The sequence below is a fragment of the Vulpes lagopus genome, chromosome 24 (assembly GCF_018345385.1).
Source record: "Vulpes lagopus strain Blue_001 chromosome 24, ASM1834538v1, whole genome shotgun sequence".
In the NCBI taxonomy this organism is placed as follows: Eukaryota; Metazoa; Chordata; class Mammalia; order Carnivora; family Canidae; genus Vulpes; species Vulpes lagopus.
Window position 1 is genome coordinate 30,627,503 of NC_054847.1, and position 20,962 is coordinate 30,648,464.

A 20,962-nucleotide genomic window follows, 5' to 3' on the forward strand; every position below is an offset into this window, starting at 1 on the left:
TGGATAATCACTGGTCTTGTGTCCCCCTCCCCCCTTAACTTAGATGCTGGACAGGGAGTCAATATGGTTTGTATAAATCAGTCTCATTTTAGGGCAGTGACTAGCTAATAGTGGTTGATTTCTCCTGTTTTGGAGAAACTCTTGGAGAACATTTTTGGGACCCATGCAGAGTGGTCATGTTTCAAGAGCGTCAGAGCCACTAAGTCAAAATACTTTGAATTGTTTAAGGTACAGTTCTAGATGTACTGCTACAGGATTAACAAATTGTTGGGGCCTTTGTTTCGGTCAGCTTTGACTTTATCATAGAGCGCTGTTCTTTGCTAGAATAATGGAGAAGAGGGCGTTGGAAAAATCCCTACCTTCTCTGTGCCTTGGTTTCACTATTGAGATACTTGGATGGAATGTGAGTGAGTGGAAAGTGTCAAAAAAAAAAAATCATTCGCTCATCAAATATGTATTGAATGTCTACTTGGTGCCAGGTGTGTTGGAGATACAGTATTGAATAAAACCCAACCCCTGCTCTCTGAGCATGTGTTAGATTCAGGGAAGAGGGAAAACAGACATGTTTCCAGTGGTAGTAAGTGCTATGCACAAACAAATAAATGGGGAAAAATGAAAAGCAATAAGCAAGCAGAGAAAAGGGGACTAAGGAATGCAGGGATTGCTATTTTAAAGAAATGTGGTCAAGAAAGGCCTTTCTGATAAGGGGACTTTTGAGCAAGAGCCGAAGGAAGGGAGGGAGAAAGCCCTGTGGATATTAGCTGGAGAATGTTCTGGGCAGAGGAAACCCAAGGAAATAGTCAGTAACTCCCTGCAGCTCTTGGCCTGAAGGCACACCTTCTTTTCCTTGCTGCTTCTGATTTATAAGCTGAATATTATCACTTTTACCATAGGTTTATGCAGTAGTTACTATTAAGTGAGAATTATGCATATAATATACTTTATTAGAGCAGTTGTTGGTAAGCACCAAATTCATCACCTTCCTATTACATGGAATTCTGATTTTTTAAAAAAGCCACAGACAAAAACGAGACGCCAACCCACCAAACTCTTTATTGCTTCTAAGGTATTTGTAGGCATGGAAAACTATTCCTTTGGGGATGAGAATGCTACATAAATGTACAATTGTTTTACTGCCCCTGCAATTCAGATCGCTGGAGAGTGTTCATCTGAATAAAAGCAGGTTTGCTTGGGGATAGATTTGAATCAATGATATAACTTGAACTTGTGCCAGCAACCCCATCGTCTCCCGGCGTATGCTGCAGCAGAGGGAGATGTTGCTAGAGGGGGAGGCAAGGAATGCAGTGGGTTAGCATTAGCCAAGTCTGGAAGTAAGCCAGGATTCATCTAGAAACCATATAGTTAATCCTTGTCGTCAATCACTGTCGACCGGCCCAGAGCTATCGAATCAAGATCTTCGAGGTTGGCCTCCCGGAGTTAACGGTAGCGAGGCAGACAGTGTCAAGAATACGATAAATTAATAAGAGGATGCCTTCCTATTTTTAAACCAAAGTTATTTTGGAGTCCTGGAAAATATTCACGGAATAGTCAAGAATCAACTCTTCAAAGCCCATTACTCCTCATTACACCTGATCCTACCCCCCGCCCGCCCGCCGCCCCCGCCGTCCCTTGTAATACGCCAATATAAGCTGTGTTGTGTAAATAATGAGGGTTCCTCTAGGTTAAAAGGATATTGTTTCATGTGCATATTTGAACATGCTTATGAATGAACAAAGATGTATTTTTCCAACCTATTTCTATGAAAGCTTAATGCATTTTAAAGACTTAGAGACATCAGAAATCAAATGAGAGCTAACTTGCCAAGAAGCAGAGCTGATGCATCATTTCTAAGGGGCACCTTTCTTGCTTCCTTCTCCTGGCCGTGCCCCCCGCCGCCGCCTGGCTGCCCCGAGCTCTCGCTACGCCGCGGGTCTGCCCGTGGGTCTCTGCCGCACTCAGGGCCACTTGTTAACTTCAGTCTCTGTCCAAGGCATTCTGGAAAATGGCCTGTGTCCTCGAGCTCAGAATTCCCAGGCCTTTGTGTGATCCTTAACATGCAATGGGTTCTGTAGATGTTTATTGAAAAGACGAGTGAATGAAGTAAGACCCATAGCTGGTTCTGAGCTTCCTGGCAACCGAAGCAAAAAGAAAAACAAGCAGACTATACGGTTCTCATAGGAGGGAAGGTTACAGACAGCATCACCTCAGGAGGTACAATTCTTTGCTTGGTGCTAAGTTCCTGAAAGCATTTATCTGATGCAACGTGCTGGAAAGGCCGTGAGTCGCTAGAAATGTCATCTTCCGTTACCTTCTGTTCTCCAAGCCCAATGTGGGACTCGATCCTGGGACTCCGGGGTCACTGTGGCCCCGGACTAGATGGAAGCACTAGATGGAAGCTTCTGGAAGTCGGCTGGTGGCTGACTGGCACCTGCAGGCTCTGGGTCTTCGTGGGCGTTTCAGCAGCGTCCCTGCTAGAACCCCACGTTCCCAGTGCAGGGGGCCCACGTGAGAGCGTCCCTGTGCCGGTGGGTTTTGTTTCCGCGATGGCAGCTCTCTAACAGATACTGCTGGAGATTCGAAGGTGCTGGCAGGCTGGGGCCTCAAGCAGAGTGTGAGTTAGGGGGACAGGTGCAGGAGAGGCCAGCTGGGAGGCTGCCACAGTCCACGCGGCTCGCCTGGGAGCGCGTTCCCACGTGCTCCACTGCTGAGCCACCCGGGTGCCCCAAGAGAGCCCTTTTAGAAGAACTTGGCCGCAGGCCTTGGGCCTCCCCTTGCCTCCCGCGTGTGGCCTGGCTGAGCGGTCAGGCCTGGGGAGGAAAGTCCTGTTTCCTGGACACCAGTGGGGCCGGCAGAGCACAGGGGAGAACGAGCTGATAGATACCTGCTCAGTTAAACAACAACAACTCATTTTTTTAGCCGGTTGCTTCTGGGAAGAGGGGCTCATGCTAAGAAGGGAGGTGTTGTTGCAGAGGAAAGAAGACTGATTGCTTTTAGTCTGGATGTGAGAGAGTGGACAGACACCTGAAACTTTCTTTGATCCAGCAACAGTATCTACTGAAATTTTTTTTATTTATTTATTTAATTTATTTTTTTTTTACTGAAATGTTTTTAAAGGAGGTATTTTCTTTTAAGTTGGGTAACCAATTAGTAGAAAAGACGTTGGGTGGTTAAGTGTTGTGACTCCCAAGGTGTTCCAAGGAGAAAGGCTGGGAAAGATGCCTACTGAGCATCTACTATTTCCCAGGCATCTTGAGAAGAGCCTGAGACATCTTTCTTTTCCTCTGAACCCTTACGGTGATTCTGTAAGTCCAAGAAGGGGAAACTGCGTTAACCAGGTTACGTCAACTCTGAAGACCATTGAGTTAGCATGGACTTTGTCAAAGCCAGGATCAGATCCACTTGGTGTGTTCCAAAGCTCAGGCTGGTGTCATTTTTTAATTTAATTTAATTTAATTTAATTTAATTTTATTTATTTTTTAAATTGATTTTTTAATTTTAAAAGTGCTCCAGTGGCTTCCCATTTGTTCTGAGTCCGTAGGAGCTTCAGAGCTATGGCACGGGGGCGACAGTTAAGGGCCCATCTAGCATTCTCTGCACACAAAACTACGTGTCTTACACATACATGTACATATGTATTTCAAAAATATGTAGCCGTTTTGGAATTTCCCCTTAAGCTAATGTTTAAAAACATTATGTGTAGAAGCTAAACTCAAAGGACCTGGGATGTTGTTGTACTTTGTGTAACATCTCCCATCACAGTCGCCTGACAAATGCTTGTGCATGAAGGAGTGTGAGAATCATTAGAGTTCTTGGTGCCATGCTTTATTTAGTCACCTTGGCTTTTTTTTTTTTTTAAAGATTTTATTTATTCATGAGAGACCCAGAGAGAGAAGCAGAGGCCCAGGCAGAGGGAGACGCAGGGTCCCTGCAGGGAGCCCGATGCGGGACTCGATCCCGGGACCCTGGGGGTCACGCCCTGGGCCGAAGGCAGACGCCCAACCACTGACCCACCCAGGGGCCCCTCAACTTTGTATTAATAGACATTCAGATTTTTTCCATTTTTTTTCTTGCACACACTACGCCAGTACATGCTGCATTATGTTCTTTATCTATACAACTTTGCACTTTATAAGCAAATATTTTTCACTATAATAGATTCCTGGGAGTGGAATCACTGGGTCAGAGGAATACATATTTTAGATCCTGATACAACCTTTTTGGGTGCAGTTCACACGCCGTATCAATGACGCTGCCTCTTTCTTACAGCAGGTAAGATGATCTGTCTCACTTCAGTCTGCCTGACATTAGGGGCTGTCGGGCTTTTCATTCGAATGTATGTAATTTTTTTTAAGTGAATACATTTTTATTTAAGGAATTTCACATGTGAGTCCTTCCATTGCCAATCACCTTGGTATTCCCAAAGACTAAGTAATGATCTTCAAGACACCCCTTTTATTTTTTTTATTTTTGTTAGATTGTATGTATTTATTCATGAGAGACAGAGAGAGAGAGAGGCAGAGACCCAGGCAGAGGGAGAAGCAGGCTCCCTGCAGGGAGCCCAGTGCGGGACTCGATCCCAGGACCCCGGGGTCATGCCCTGGGCCGAAGGCAGATGCTCCACTGCTGAGCCACGCGGCTGCCCCAAGAGAGCCCTTTTAGAAGAACTTTTGCTCAAACCACAGTTGTCCTCGTCAGTCCGTCCACAGCCCTTTCGGTTGGGCTTCTTGGATCTGCTCTTGAGCGTGGACGTGCTTCAGAGCCCCACCCGACCTTACACGAAGCCTCTCTGATCATTTTCTCCAAAGGCACAGACCCATGTTTCAAATGACTTTTACTGTGGAGCTTTCACATCTGAAAACATGGCCCCGATCCCCTGTGGGAGGGTGCTCAGAAGGGCGGTTTGCATTCAGTTCGTTCGCTTTCTGTTCTTTCATGGTGGCATTAAGTTCCAGGGACCGGAAGGCGTCGTGCTGCATCTGAGGCTCTGGTTGTCCCGCTGGGAGCTAGGACGGTGGGCGCCGCGCCCCCCTGCGCTGTGATGACCTCACTCTGTGGAGCTAGTGGCTCCTGGGCCGCCACACGCACCGTTGGCTGGCCCGCGCCTGTGGCCTACCGGCCGCTGTCCCTCTGTGGGGTCCCCGTGCGGGCTTAGCAGGTGGGGCCCACCCCCTGGACCAGACCCTGAGGACACGCTGCTGAGCCTGGGGGACTGAGCCCCGGGAGTGAGGGTTGGGCCTGGGGGCCGGGGGGCCGTGGGACGTGCCTGGGCTGTTGGCCAGCCCGCCTCGATCCTTCCATCCTGGCCCGGAGGGAGGGGGTCCGTGGGCCGGGAGGTGGCGCTGTCCGGGGTCTTTGCTCCATGCAAACAGCCTCCCGCTGGCCTCGCCCGGTTTGCAGCCGCGACTCCGGGGCTCACAGAGCTCGTGGGGGAGGTTCCTCGAGGCTCGATGCCAGAACTTGCCTCCGAGCCACAGGCAAACACTAAGCCGGCGGCTCGCTCTGCTTGGGTGGCCAGCAAGGGCAGGGGCCAGCAAGGGCAGGGGCCAGCAAGGGCAGGGCCACACGTCGCTCCCGGCCACTCGCTCCTCTTCTTCAGCAGGTCCCGACGGAGCCCCCATCCATGCGGCTCGGTCTCCCCGGGGCCCTGCCTCGGATCCTGCCCTGGGCGGGATCCCAGCTCGTCCTGCGGAGCCTGAGCCCTTACCTCGGCGCTGAGCAGCCCTGGGACGAAGGCGGCCCACGTTCCTGCCAGGAGCAGACAAAGGCTGCGTGGTCCCAGAGGGAAGGCCCTGGTGGCTTGATCAGCACCCAGCCTGCCTGCACCACCTGTCCCACGGGGACCATCGGCCGCAAGCTGGCACCTCGGTGGGGGACACGGTGCCTGCCCCCTCTTGTAATGACGTCACCGAGCGCCTGATGATCTTAGGTGTGCACTGTGAGCGTGCAGGCCCGGCTCACCCGAGCCTGAACAGCAATCGTTTTCTCATTTTCTGCTCAGTTGAAAGTGTAACAGGTGAAGCAGCGTAATGGGGCGGCTGGGACTAGGTGGGGAGCCCAACTTGCCCCCCAACTTGCCGCAGCACAACTGTCCTTGTCGCCGACTCACGCGTGCACCTTCTCAAGATCCAAGGGACGTTGTGGGGGAAGCTGCTGACGGCCGGGCTCACAGGGCTCGCGGTGCCAGGGAAAGGGTGCCCACGGGAGCCCCAAGTGTGCGCAGAGCCGGGAGCCGGGCGACAGCTCGGGGCTCCTCTCCTTTCCCAGTGGAAAGCAGAGAAACAGAGGTCTTGTGCTGGTTCGACGGGGGAGTAGCTTAGGCCCAGAGTTCCCGGACTCCACGGAGAGGCCTGGGGGTGGGGGGCTCCCCTAGTTCTTATCTTAGTCTTTTAATCGTAGGCAGCTACTTTTGTGACGGGAACTGGGCCCCAGAAGCTGTTCTGGAGTTGGTGCCAGACCGTGTGCTCGTTCGTGCAATGACATCACCTGCCCCAGGGAACCGTGGGCTGTGGGGGCTCTGGGGTGTTCGTCCTCCTGCGGGTTACATGGCTTTGGTGGGGGGGTGCTGGGGACGCTGAACCCCTGGCTCCCTGCCGCGGGGCTCAGCATCTTCTCTTGGCGTCAGAGCTTGGGGAGCGGTGTGCGGGGTGAGCTGGCCGCCCGGTGCTTCCGGGGGGCTCCGAAGAGAAGCAAAGGGGAGCAGCGCCCCCAAAGCTGCAGGGAGGGCGGAGAGGCTTCTTTCCGTCGTCCCTCGGGTGCTGACCTAGAGAGCTGCACCTTCCCGGAGGGCTGAAGGCCAGAGGAGGTAAAGGTGCACAGGCCAAGGGAGAGCAGGCCCTGGGGGGATGGAGCGGCCCTCCGGGGGGCAGGTCGCCTGTCCGGGCTCTCCAGGCCTGGCTGCACTGGGCGCGCTGCTGCGCCCTGAGGGCCGAGGTCCCTTCCATACGCTTCGTTTCAAATAACTTCTTTATTGTTAAAAAGATTTTATTTATTCGTGAGAGACCCAGAGAGAGAAGCAGAGACCCAGATAGAGGGAGAAGCAGGGTCCCTGCAGGGAGCCCAACGCAGGACTTGATCCCGGGACCCCAGGGTCATGTCCTGGGCCGAAGGCAGACGCCCAACCGCTGAGCCACCCAGGGGCCCCTCAACTTTGTATTAATAGACATTCAGATTTTTTCCATTTTTTTTTCTTGCACACACTACGCCGGTACATGCTGCATTACGTTCTTTATCTATACATCTTTGCACTTTACAAGCAAATACTTTTCACTATAATAGATTCCTGGGAGTGGAATCGCTGGGTCAGAGGAATACATATTTTAGATCCTGATACGACCCTTTTGGGTGCAGTTCACACGCCGTATCAATGACGCTGCCTCTTTCTTACAGCAGGTAAGATGATCTGTCTCACTTCAGTCTGCCTGACGTTAGGAGCTGTCGGGCTTTTCATTCGAATGTATGTTGTTTTTTTTTAAGTGAATAAATTTTTATTTAAGGAATTTCACATGTGAGTCCTTCCATTGCCAATCACCTCGGTTCTCCTAAAGACTAAATAATGATCTTCAAGATAGCCCTTTTATTTTTTTGATTTTTATTAGATTGTATGTATTTATTTGTGAGAGACACAGAGAGAGAGAGAGAGAGAGGCAGAGACCCAGGCAGAGGGAGAAGCAGGCTCCCTGCAGGGAGCCCAGTGCGGGACTCGATCCCAGGATCCCAGGGTCACATCCTGAGCCCAAGGCAGACGCCCAACCCCTGAGCCACCAGGGTGTCCCTCAAATAACTTCTTTAAACTCCTCCTGCTTTCAGACTACTTCCCTAGCACTGGGGGTTTTATTCCCCATACCGCGTGAGAAGGTTTCCGCTAACTTGTACGGTTAGACGGCCGAGGAAACAAATGCCGATTCTGAGCTTCAAACATGTTACCGGGGGAGCTTCAGCGGAACCCAGCGTCGTGGCACAAGTTGGTCCTCCGTTCTGGAGACTGCTCTTTCTCCAGAGAGAAGTCTTCTCTGTCTGCCCTGTTTCTGATCGTTGTTGCCTAAGTGGAAAAGGAGGGAAAGCTGCAGTTGGAAAAAATAAATTTACGCGAGATAGGGTTCAGCCAAAATATGAAACTATGCTGTAGACTTACCATATGCAAATTTTATTTAAATTGCGACGCTTATTTAGTGCCTAGTGTGCTCTGCAAGGGATTGCTGGATACTAGTCAGCCCTGCTTTCATGGGGGCTTATCTTGTAGCGTGGGAAGCAAATAGACGAGTAGTGAAATTGTGTCAGGTCGTCATAAGTGAAGGAAAAAAGAAGTAAAGCTGGTCAGGAGATGGGGAAGGTCTGGGAAGGCCCCCTGTCGTAGCTCAGCTGGTCAGCAGAGGCCTTTCTGAATAGGTGACATTGGAGCAGAGACCTGGGTGCATCCAGGGAGTAAGCCGTGTGACCGTCTGGTGGGAGTAGGAGGGGATGGGATCGTTCCAGGGAGCAGGATAGCACATGCAAAGGTCCTGAGGCAGGGCCAGAAGGCCGTCGATGTGGCCTTTGGGAGTAGGTAGGTAGAGGGGGATCAGAGAGGTGGCTGGGATCCGTCCAGTTGGTTTGCATGAACGGAAGCAGCTTCCATCTGTCTCTACTGGTTCTGCTGCCAGTGTTTGAGCACCGTTACGTATACTGGTCAGATAATGAACCTCTTAGAAACCTTGCCGAACGTGTTTGCTGGTTTAACTGCACAGACATGTCAGCCCTGACAGTTCATCAGAAAAGGAATTTGAAGGGAACACACAAAGGAATCTGGAATTTCTGCAGTTCATTAGGCTTATCACTAGAGACTGCATTTTATTTAGATTCTGTGTTTTAAATGAATAATGTGACTAAAGGCTTTCTGTTTAGTTAAATGGCACGATGCGAACAGGGTAAACATGCGGCTGCTATGCTCTAGTGGGAAGAAGCCTGAAGGAAGCAGCTGCGTGGTCTGCTGTGCATTGTGCTACGGGGTGTTTCTAGAATGTGGAGACGGTAGGAGTGCTGGCTGGCACCACGGACTCCGTCGTTGACGCTCACCTTGTTCTCCCCCGAGGTGCCCATGGTGCCACTGCAGAGAGCTACCCTGGGAGTCCTCAGCACCCTGCCCTCGCTCCATGAGCCTTGGGGGCTGCGGTGAGGAGAAGAGCTGCACAGTACTGCTTCCATCGCCTGCCTGCCTGCCCTCCTGCTCCGTCCGTGAGGAACCCAGAATACAACTCCACGTAAACGGTACGCACACGCCTGCCTCATTTTTCTTCTTTCTTTCTTTCTTTTTCTTTTCTTTTTTCTTTTTTTAAAAGATTTTATTTATTTATTCATGAGAGACACAGAGGGAGAGAGAGGCAGAGACACAGGCCAAGGAAGAAGCAGGCTCCCTGCAGGGACCCCGATGCGGGACTTGATCCCGAGACCCTGGGATCCCAACCTGGGCCGATCTCAACCACTGAGCCCCCCGGGCGCCCTGATTTTTCAGTTTTAAAGGGCCTTCTCAGTCTGGAGGATACACTGCTGACCCTCCTCCATGCCTCCAAAGGCATTTCTAGCAAATTCCTTTCCCCTCTCTTAGACAACCACCAGCACCACCACCACGTGACCAGATAGGCTGTCGCACGCTTGCAGATTCTGGAGCTCTTCCGCGGCCTAAGTGTAGCCTTGCCTCACTCTTGTCAACGCTCATTACCGGACAAGACCACAGTTGAATCCTTCCCACGTTGATGGCCATTATGGTTTTTGTATCTTTTGCGTCACGGTCACTACTGTGATGAAAATCCTCGCAGGGTCTTCTCTTTGCACGTTTGTAAGTGTATCTATGGGAAGGATTCCTAGGAGTGAGTTGGTGGGCAGAGGGGGACGGAGCTCTTCCACTTGGACACAAACTGCCAAACTGAATCCATTTACAGCGCCCCCCCCCCCTCCAGCTGAGAATACGTGTTTTCTCGCATCCTAAGCGACACCTCGTATTACCCCTTCTTTGGTGTTTGCAATATAAGTGAAGAATGCTATTCTCTGATAGTTTTATTTGCGCGTGTCTTAGAGTGAAATCTCAATCAGAGGTAAACAATCCTGCGTTTTTGCCAGGTGTCGTTTGACCATGATTCTTTGAAACCTGTTGAGACTTCTTGGAGACCCAGTACATGGATAATTTTATACACGCTCCCAAGTGCTTGGGGTGGGGGGGGGGGGGAGGGAGAGTGAATTCTATTTGTTGGGAATAAGGTTTTGAACCCATTTTTAGATTAATCTTGCTAGTTAAGTTCCCATTATGTGTAACCCTAGTAGTTTTTTTCTGCATACGCCATCAGATTACGACTTTCACAAGAGAACGTCTCCCGCTCTGTGCATTTTTCCGTTTGTCCTCGCACGTGTCAGCTTTCACCGGATATTGTTGTAGGCTGTGCTGTTCAGGAAGACTGTAGTTATTTCTTCTTGATGCCTTATAAGCATGCATTTGTTCCTTTTCGTCTCTGATACTAATATTGCTACAGCATCTGACCCCCCCGATTTTGGCTCAGGTCATGATCCCCAGGGTCCTGGGGCAGGCCCCACCTCTGGCTCCATCTCGGCTTCTCTCCCTCTGCCCCTCTGTCTGCACACACTCTCTCAAAAAACAAATCTTTTTTAAAAAAAATATTGCTACACCAGCTTTTTCTCCTTTCAGGTGGTTTTTGGTATATCTTTTTCATGTTCTTCATTTTTATATATTTTCTGTGACTTTGTTCTGTTATTCTAGATGTGTTATTGGAAGACTATAATTGAATCAGATTTGTAAAGCCATTCAGCACTTTGTATTCTAATGTTTCAGATGTCCGTAATTTTTGAATTCCTGATGTATTTGAGTTTTTTTTTTTTTTTTTGCTGTTTTGTGTTTGTCATGTAAAACCGTTTTCCCCCTTTGCTACTTAAAAAATAGTTCCTGCCTTTTGTTGGATTACTCAGATTTTCTCTTATTTTTTCCCCCTCCGTCTACCTAATTAGAAGATCATTTTATTTTCTAGAACTATTATAGCAAAGTGCCACCAACTGGGTGGCTCAAAACCCTAGAAATTTATTCTCTTGCAGTTCTGAGGCTAGAAGTCTGAAATCAGGGAGTCAGCAGAACCACGCTCCCTCCGGAGCCCATGGGGTGGAAGGAATCCTTCCCTGGGCGATAGCATCTTATGGTTTTCTGGCATTTGTTGGCATTCCTTGGTTTGCAGTTGCTCCAATCCCTGGATTCCTGGTCACTTCATGCTCCCCCATGAAATGAATCTCTGAGTGATTTCTTCCTTTTTTTTTTTTTTAAGATTTTATTTATTTATTCATGAGAGACACAGAGATGGAGAGGCAGAGGGAGAAGCAGGCTCCCTCCGGTGAGCCAGATGCAGGACTCGATCCCAGGACCCGGGATCACGCCCTGAGCAGACGCTCAAGCACTGAGCCACCCGGGCATCCCCTCTGAGTGATTTCTACTTTTAGTTTATTATTCCCTGCCTTCTGCTTGCTTTGGGTTTATGTTGCTCTTTTTCTAGGTTCTTGATGTGGGAGATTGGGGTGATTGGAGACATTTCTTTTCTAATTGTTGTATTTAGTGCTACAAATTGTCCTCTCTGCACTGCTTTAACTGTTCTACATATTTTGATATATTGTATTTTCATTTTCTTTCAGTTAAATATAGTTTAACTATATTTATAAACTATTATAAACTATAGTTTATAGTTTAAATTTCCTTTGACTTGCCTTTGACCAGTGGATCACTTAACAGTGTATTACTTCGTTTCCAAGTATTTGGAGATTTGCCTGTTATCTCTCTGTTACTGATTTCTGGTTTGATCCATTGTGGTTGGAGAATACGCTCTGGCTGATAGAAAGTCTTATACATTTGCAGAGGCTTGTTTTATAGTCCATGACGTGTTCTCTCACGGTCTGTGCTTCATGAGCATTGAAAAAGAATGGATGTTGTGTTTTGGGATGGACTGTTCTAGAAATGTCAGATTCTATTAGTTGATGTTGTTCTCTTATGTTCCTCTATGTTCTTCCTAATACTGTCTAGTTGTACTAACAGTTCTTGAGAGAGGGTCACTGCATTTTAGGAAGCTTTTTTTCCCCCCCCCAAGAATATATCTTTCCTCTTTGAGGACTAAAATATTATCTGAATTTGGGACGCCTGGGTGGCTCAGCAGTGGAGTGTCTGCCTTCGGCTCAGGGCATGATCCCAGGGTCCTGGGATTGAGTCCCACATCAGGCTCCCTACAGGGAGCCTGCTTTTCCTTCTGTCTGTGTCTCTGCCTCTCTCTCTCTCTCCCTCTCTCTGTATATGTCACTCATGAATAAATAAAATCTTCAAAAAAAATGTTATCTGAATTTGTAAGGAGCATTTCTTACCTGACCATCCAACAGACCTTGGACGTTCTGTGACACCAGTGTCTCCTTCTTATGCGCTTCACACTTAAAGGCAGACAGTACATCTCAGTCGCTGGAGGTGAGCACGGTGAATCACAGCTGCTGGAGGAAGCAGAAATAGTAATGATTTGAAATTCCCCCGTCTGTACTATTGTACTAAAAAGTTAACTGATTTCTTAATACCCGGGCTTGCTGTGCTCTAGTTCATCTTATAGGCTTATCCTGTATGCTCAACCCTGCTGCACGTTACAGCCTCCTGGGAGCTTTTTAAAAAATCCTGATGTTTTGGCCCCCACTCAGGATCAGTTAAACTAGAATCTGTTGGTGTCCCTCTGGGCACTGGCCTTCACAAGAGCCCCCCAGGGGGCGCACTGCCAGCCAGGGCGTGGCCTAGCTAATCTCTCCAAATGTTTGTGGAGCACCTTGGGTCTGCAGGTCCTGTGCTAGGTCTGCAGAGGCCCAGCGGAAGAACGTCCTTGCTTTTTAGGAGATGTGGTCCCGTGCCATTTTCTGCAGGTCTTTTACCTGAGACCCAGTTCATATTTCTTAATTGGCTGACCTAATCACAGACCACTAATAAGCTGCCTGGGATAGGAGTGAAAAATGTTAGGAGTGCGAGGGGAGTTGGAGCATAGCAGCCTAGTATTTAATCAAGGAAATAAGAAATACTGCATCCTTTGCATTCAGTCCTTATTTTTTATTTTATTTTATTTTTGATCATTTTAAAAATTTTTATTTAAATTCAATCTGCCAACATCTAGTGTAACACCCAGTGCTCATCCCGTCAAGTGCCCCCCTCAGTGCCGGTCACCCAGTCACCCCATTCCCCCGCCTACCTCCCCTTCTGCAGCCCTTTGTTTGTTCTCCAGAGTTAGAAGTCTCTGATGGTTTGTCTTCCTCTCTAATTTTTCCTGACTCAGTTTCCCCCCCTTCCCTTCTGGTCCCTTTCACTATTTTTTATATTCAACGTATGAGAGAAACCACATGATACTTGTCTCTCTCCATCAATCCTTATTTTTGCCACTTCTGTACTTGCTGTGTGCTGTGCTGCCTGTCGGTACCCCATATTGGTATTCTAATTCCCTGCATTCTCTTGGACTAAAATTCTCAAAGTTTACCCTTTCCCTCTCTACTTGATGGATTATAAGCTACGTATCTTAATTGTATTCTTTAGGGACTACCTCTGTTTTTCAAAATTACTAAACTTTTTATTTCAGAATAATTCTAGATTTATACAAAAATTAAAAAACTAGTAGCGCTCCCACACACCCTATACCCACTTCCTGCCTGTATTACCATCCTACATTAATGTGGTACATTATCAAGATTAATGAACCAGTGATGATGCATGATAATTAAAGTCCATATTTGTTCACGTTTCCTTAGTTTTTACCTAATGTCTTCTATCTGCCTCGGGATCCCATCTAGGATACACCATGTTACATTTATGGACTATCTTTTTTTTTTAATATTCATAAAATCACTTATACTTATTTTCCATTTAGTTTAAGTTAATTGGTAGCTTTCTTTCTGGTAAAGCAAGAACATGAACATACCTTAATTCCCCTTTGTTTCTCCATCCCAACTTCGTGGCTAGTGTTACGTAAATTCTGGCTCCAGTTTGCCTTTAGGAATATCAATGCCAATGAGTTTTTCATGGGGCAAGGATGTTGCATGGGAAATGGCTGTTGTTGGTCTTCCTGTGCTGAGGACATCAGTGAAAACCACAGGTCTGCAGCACCAAGTTTTGGTTGTCACATTTGATGATTTTAGAAATGTGTCTTCGGAAATTGCAAAATGATTTTTCTTAAACCACCCCACTCTCACCCCAAAAGAATGGCAAAGGAAATTAACTGTGCATGACAAAAACTTGTCCTTTCAGTCTTGGTACTTTCTAGACCCAGATATCTCTCCATCCCACTCTCTTTTGAGGAGCTTAAAAAACAGAATCATCATGAGATGCAGTAAATAACACCCATGGAGCTTAATTGTTTTTAAAATTGCAATTATAACTAATTAAATGCTTAGATGTGAACAGCTGCATGAAAATATTTAACGGCTTTCTTGGAGCTATCCCCACTTCAGATAGGACTTTTAAAAAGGCTACTTAATGGAAACACGTAGCGAGTGGTTATTTTATTTCTCACATGAAGTGAGGAATCAACCTGAGAATTGGCAAGAGGTGAATTCTCTGGGTCTCTTTGGCTGGTGGGCAACCACAATACCAACATGAGGAGCGCCTAAGAGTGGTCAGCAGGCATGGCCAGCTGAGGCAAGATCCATTCCACCTGGAGGGTAAGGACTGAGCTCAGTCTTGAAAGATGAGCAGATTTTGCTTTTCATTTGATACGCATGGATTAAACTTGGACTGTGTGCCCATCACCATTAGACCTGGGACCTCTGGGTGGACTAAGTCATGACTTTCACCATGGGGGAGCTCATAATCCTTGGGAGGGGGGCTGATTCATCAGTGGCTGCAGTCAGGTGCAGGGGATGGGGATGGCCAACTATGGCCTGTGGTACCCATCAGTCTTTCTTTCCTACTTCTCTTCCCCCTCCCTCATCCATCCATCCATCCCTCTGTCCCTCCTTCCCTCTTTCCCTCCATTTATTTTAGAGAGTGCACGCATGCGTGGGCTCATGAGTCAGGGGAGGGGCAAAAGGGGAGAAACTCAAGCAGCACACTGTAAGCTGAGTGCAGAGCCCAATGCGGAACTTGATCTCATGACCCTGAGATCATGACCTGAGCAGAAACCAAGAGTCTGATGCTTCATTGACTGAGCCACCTGGGTGCCCCAAGCTGAAAATGATTTATATAAAGTGAAGAAAAAACAGGGATGGGTATGGGGTCTCCTGCCACTGCCTCGGTGTGTGTGTATGTGTTTCTGGCCAAGCCGATCCCCATCTGGCCCTTTAGATGACAGCCCAGTGTTTATGGGTTAGAATTGCAGCACCCCCGGCACCCCCACAGGCTATAGAGACACAGCTAAATCCGACTGGGGGAGTCAGAGAAGGCTCCCCCAGACGAGGAACTGCAAGAACAAACATCTGACACCTCTTCTACTTTAAATATACCAGCTTCCCTATCATCCTTCCTTGATTTTTTTTTTTTTTAAGATTTAGTTGTTCTTTCATCTGCTGCTTATCAAATGTGGCTTCAGTTGCTCTTGTCGCTGTTGATTGTGTTTCTCTTCATTTCTCTGAAGCAGAGTTTCTTAACATGAAACCTGTGGATGGGGCTTCAGAGGTTCTTTGAACCCCTAGCCTGAAAACAAACTGATGCGTGTGCGTTTACCTGGGCAGAGGGCTCACGAATCTGTCCTCAGGTTCTTAAGGGATCCCTCCTTCAAGCAATTTTGACAGGCGGTTTTAGAGTGGCTTTGTCAAAATGAAAATCAGTGCCGCTGCTGGTGGGTCTGGCCAGCGCAGGATGAAGCAGAGGGATGGTGAGCTCCGTCTGTTGTGTGTTCAGGCCGAGGTTCCAGTAGCTTTGTTGGCTCACTTGATGCTGAGTGAGCAGCTCCTCTCAGAGTACCATGTGGCCGGGCTGTGGGTGTAGTTGCTGTTTTAGGGGATACAGGGGAGATCAGAGGATCTCAGCCCAGCTGCTAAAGCAATGTAGAGAACTAAGGTACAAACAATTGTTCTGGAAGATGCAAACCCCGGGTATGAGTGCAAGGGGTTCCAGGGAGACGGGGAGAGGTGCTGCTTGGGTGCACCTCTCCACAAGGTGTGAAGAACCGTATCTGTGTCTCCGTAGCCTCTGGACTCAGCTCAGCACCTCTCCAGGAGGGTGGCCGGGAGGGGCGACACCTCCAAACCGCCTCTGGCAGGGAGAAGGGAGGGTGGATCTACTTGCTGGCCTCACCCCCATGTCCTTTTCACATTGTGACTGTCCCACGAGGCGCCAACCCTGCTTGCCATGATGTTGGCATTGTCCACCCCTCAGGGACCTCAGGAAGCTGGGTACTGCTCTCCTCAGTGTGCTGGTCTAGGCCGAAAGCAGAGGGGTGCCCAGTGAAAGGGAGGATGACACTCGAAACAGAGATGTTGGGGGTACTGAGGGCATCAGCAAAGGTGCATAGGCTGTTTCTAGCGGTGGGGGAGGCAGGCCTCTGAGTAAACAGCAGGTAGAATGAGGGACAGAGGCAACTTGTGACCGAAGGTAAAAATAAGCGAGTGGAGAGGCGAGAAGACCGTCCTGCCGAGGTTCACACTTCTCCGCACCCAGCTGATGTTGAAACCTCCAGCCTGTGCCCAGGGGTGCAAGGGTTGAAAACAAGCAGACACGGTCTCCTCTTTCATCCAGTGCCCGAGACAGATACCAATCACTTGATCACACTCACGAGTGTAGAACTGCGAATGATGAGTGGCCTGCTCCGAGAGCCTCCACGAGACGGAGGGCAACATGACGGGAGAGGCCCCAGAAGGCTTTCCAGGCCAAGTGGCGTGTGAACTGAAATAGAAATGCTGGGTAAGAGTTTAGGGCCAGAGGAGAGCTGGGCGAGCCCTGTAGGCTGGGGGACACCACGCCCAGAGGCCCCATGACAGGATGGCATGTGGGAAATGGATGGTCAAGAAGAAGGCCAGAGTGAGCAGAGCACTGAGCACCAAGGAGGGTGGTTGGGGAGGAGGGGCTAGAGGTACTAGAAGTCCTAGCCTCAGCAATCAGGCAATGAAAAGAAATAAAAGGCATTCAAATTGGCAAAGAAGAAGTCAAACTCTCCCTCTTCATAGATGATGTGATACTGTACATAGAAAACCCAAAAGCCTCCACCCCAAGATTGCTAGAACTCATACAGCAATTCGGCAGTGTGGCAGGAGACAAAATCAATGCCCAGAAGTCAGTGGCATTTCTACACACTAACAATGAGACTGAAGGAAGAGAAATGAAGGAGTTAATCCCATTTACAATCGCACCCAAAAGCATCAGATACCTAGGAATAAACCTAACCAAAGAGGTAAAGGATCTATACCCTAAAGACTACAGAACACTCTGAAAGAAATTGAGGAAGACACAAAGAGATGGAAAAATATTCCATGCTCGTGGATTGGCAGAATTAATATTGTGAAAATGTCCATGCTACCCAGAGCAATTGACACATTCAATGCAATCCCTATCAAAAACCATGGACTTTCTTCAGAGAGTTAGAACAAATTATCTTAATATTTGTGTGGAATCAGAAAAGACCCCGAATAGCCAGGGAATATTAAAAAAGAAAACCAGAGCTGGGGGCATCACAATGCCAGATTTCAGGTTGAACTACAAAGCTGTGGTCATCGAGACAGTGTGGTCCTGGCACAAAAACAGACACATAGATCAATGGAACAGAATAGAGAACCCAGAAGTGGACCCTGAACTTTATGGTCAACTAATATTCGATAAAGGAGGAAAGACTATCCATTGGAAGAAAGACAGTCTCTTCAATAAATGGTGCTGGGAAAATTGGACATCCACATGCAGAAGAATGAAACTAGACCACTCTCTTTCACCATACACAAAGATAAACTCAAAATGGATGAAAGATCTCAATGTGAGACAAGATTCCATCAAAATCCTAGAGGAAAAAAAAAAAATCCTAGAGGAGAACACAGGCAACACCCTTTTTGAACTTGGCCACAGTAACTTCTTGCAAGATACATCCACGAAGGCAAAAGAAACAAAGCAAAAATGAACTATTGGGACTTCATCAAGATAAGCTTTTGCACAGCAAAGGATACAGTCAACAAAACTAAAAGACAACCTACAGAATGGGAGAAGATATTTGCAAATGACGTATCAGATAAAGGGCTAGTTTCCAAAATCTATAAAGAACTTATTAAACTCAACACCAAAGAAACAAACAATCCAATCATGAAATGGGCAAAAGACATGAAGAGAAATCTCACAGAGGAAGACATGGACATGGCCAACATGCACATGAGAAAATGCTCTGCATCACTTGCCATCAGGGAAATACAAATCAAAACCACAATGAGATCCCACCTCACACCAGTGAGAATGGGGAAAATTAACAAGGCAGGAAACAACAAATGTTGGAGAGGATGAGGAGAAAAGGGAACCCTCTTACACTGCTGGTGGGAATGTGAACTGGTGCAGCCACTCTGGAAAACTGTGTGGAGGTTCCTCAAAGAGTTAAAAATAGACCTGCCCTACGACCCAGCAATTGCACTGTTGGGGATTTACCCCAAAGATACAGATGCAGTGAATCGCCGGGACACCTGCACCCCGATGTTTCTAGCAGCAATGTCCACAATAGCCAAACTGTGGAAGGAGCCTTGGTGTCCATAGAAAGATGAATGGATAAAGAAGGTGTGGTCTATGTATACGATGGAATATTACTCAGCCATTAGAAACGACAAATACCCACCATTTGCTTCAACGTGGATGGAACTGGAAAGGTATTATGCTGAGTGAAGTAAGTCAATTGGAGAAGGACAAACAGTGTATGTTCTCATTCATTTGGGGAATATAAATAACAGTGAAAGGGAATATAAGGGAAGGGAGAAGAAAAAGACTCCTAAATCTGGGAAACGAACTAGGGGTGGTGGAAGGGGAGGAGGGCGGGGGGTGGGGGTGAATGGGTGATGGGCACTGAGGGGGGCACTTGACGGGATGAGGACTGGGTGTTATTCTGTATGTTGGTAAATTGAACACCAATAAAAAATTAATTTATTAAAAAAAGATTATATGGATAATGCCTGTAGAACAATTAGAAAATACAGGTAAATGTAAAGAAGATAAAAGTCATCCACAATCTTCAAAAAAAAAAAAAAAAAAAGATAAGCTTCTGCACAGCAAAAGAAACAATCAACAAAACTAAAAGACAACCTACAGATGGGAGAAGAGATTTGCAAATCACATCAGATCAAGGGGCCAGGCCAGGTCAGGCTGGGGGACAGGGTTTTCACGTTTCTCTGAAGAGCAAGTGGAGACTTGTTGGAGGAATTGAAGTGAACCGTTACGGTCATGTTAGCGGTAATTTGGAAGACCCAGAAAGAGGACCCTAGGATACTGCAGAGCCTCTGAGCTTTACACTGTCATATGAGAACTGTGGATTTTGCTCTTTGGTTTTTGTTTTTAGAGAGGGAGAGAGGCAGAGGGAGAGAGGATCCTACGCAGGCTCCAAGCCTGGCGCAGAGCCCAACATGGGACTTGATCTCACGACCCTGAGATCCTGACCTGAGCGGAAATCAAGAGTCGGATGCTTAGCTGACTGAGCCACCCAGGGGCCCCAAGAACTACAGCTTTTGGAGCTGTTCCTGAGAAATCCCAAATATTAACCACCCCAAGGACATGTGAAGGGAAAGCCACTCCAGGAAAATCCCTCAAGTAACAGAGAAGAGGCAGTCAAGGCTTGGGGGCCTGTGGCTCTGGGAGACCCTCATACCTACTTACTTGCTGGCCCTAGGAACATTTTTCAAAGTGATGCAGAACTTTTCTTCTAGAGTATTGTTATCTTAGATTTCCTAGCAGCATCATCAGGTAGGGCAAAAACCTAGGGGTAACCACGTGGAATGTTCTAGAACTGAATCTGGAGTACAGGTGTCTTCCCAGGGCCTCGTCCCTGCAGTGGCAACCCTGGGTGACCGTCAGGTGAGGGGCTCCTCCCTCACTGTCTGGGGCCAGGACTGTACACAGGAGCATGTCCAGTCCCAGCTCTTAGTGGTTCTTCAGAGCAGGGACCCAAATTCCATCTGAGCCTTACTGTAAGCTTGTGCCCCGGCCCCCAACACCTATTCTGCTTCCAGGAGCTTTGGGGAACATTGTGTGGCTAAAAACTCCACGCGTTCAAAACAAAATAGAGCAGAAACCCCATGGTGAAGCGATTGGAGAAAGGCCTTTTATGCGTCCAACGACTCAGTCACCTCTGGCTCGTCATAAACAGAATAATCCAGCTCATTCTCCCAGGAGAAGGTATCTCTACAGGGCAGCCTTTCTGTCTCTTGAAAAGCTTTGGGAGGAATTTAAATTAATTCTTATTTGGCAGGAGCTTCCTTCTGCATTGTGATTACCTCCAGTCAGAACAAAGGGTCTGGTGACTGCAGCAAGCCTTGGGACTGGGTACGGCAGCGTGGCCGATCACAGCTGTATATGTGTGAGCCAACATGCGTGTGTACGCGGGTGTTTTCTAATCAAGTCCGCGATTCTAGTAGTCTTGTGGTTTGAGCTGGGAGTCGTTTTGATCCTTCCTGTTTTTCCTTCAGGTTATTTGCAGATGGCTTCAAGAGCAGACCCCCTCGTGACCCATTAGTCTCTGCAGTGTCGGTGCACCAGCAGCAACGGGGTGACGTCTGTGTGCGAGGTCCCCATCCTCACGTCCCCTGGAGGGCTCTGAGTTTTCCTCTTTGAACTGGACAGCTGCATGTGAGGAGTTGATTTGACACAGCGAATCGTGGATGTTCCTTCTGAAAGCTTTCAGGTGCACCCCAAACTGTTACATCTTCCCAGGAAGGTGACGAGAAAGGAAGAGGGGCTGGGCTGTTTCAAGGCTCTTACCTTCTTTGTGGGTCATGGACCCCAGTGAATCTGGGAAGACCTCTGAACCGTCTCTTCAAAAGAATGTCT

General features: G+C 48.0%; 1 protein-coding gene across 8 annotated transcripts in view; it reads left to right on the forward strand.

The window, feature by feature from the left end:
• LYPD6B (LY6/PLAUR domain containing 6B) overlaps window positions 1–20,962 on the forward strand; it is a 167,698-nt gene that overhangs the window by 82,674 nt on the left and 64,062 nt on the right. For 6 of the 8 annotated variants that reach the window (XM_041739272.1, XM_041739271.1, XM_041739277.1 and 3 more), the window contains exon 2: window positions 9,068–9,243. The exons of 1 other annotated variant lie outside the window; for it this stretch is intronic. The gene's annotated coding sequence lies outside the window, so the exon portion shown is untranslated. Of the gene's footprint in view, window positions 1–9,067; window positions 9,244–20,601; window positions 20,817–20,962 lie in introns of all 8 variants that reach the window. One more of the 8 variants, XM_041739273.1, reaches the window with a different exon arrangement.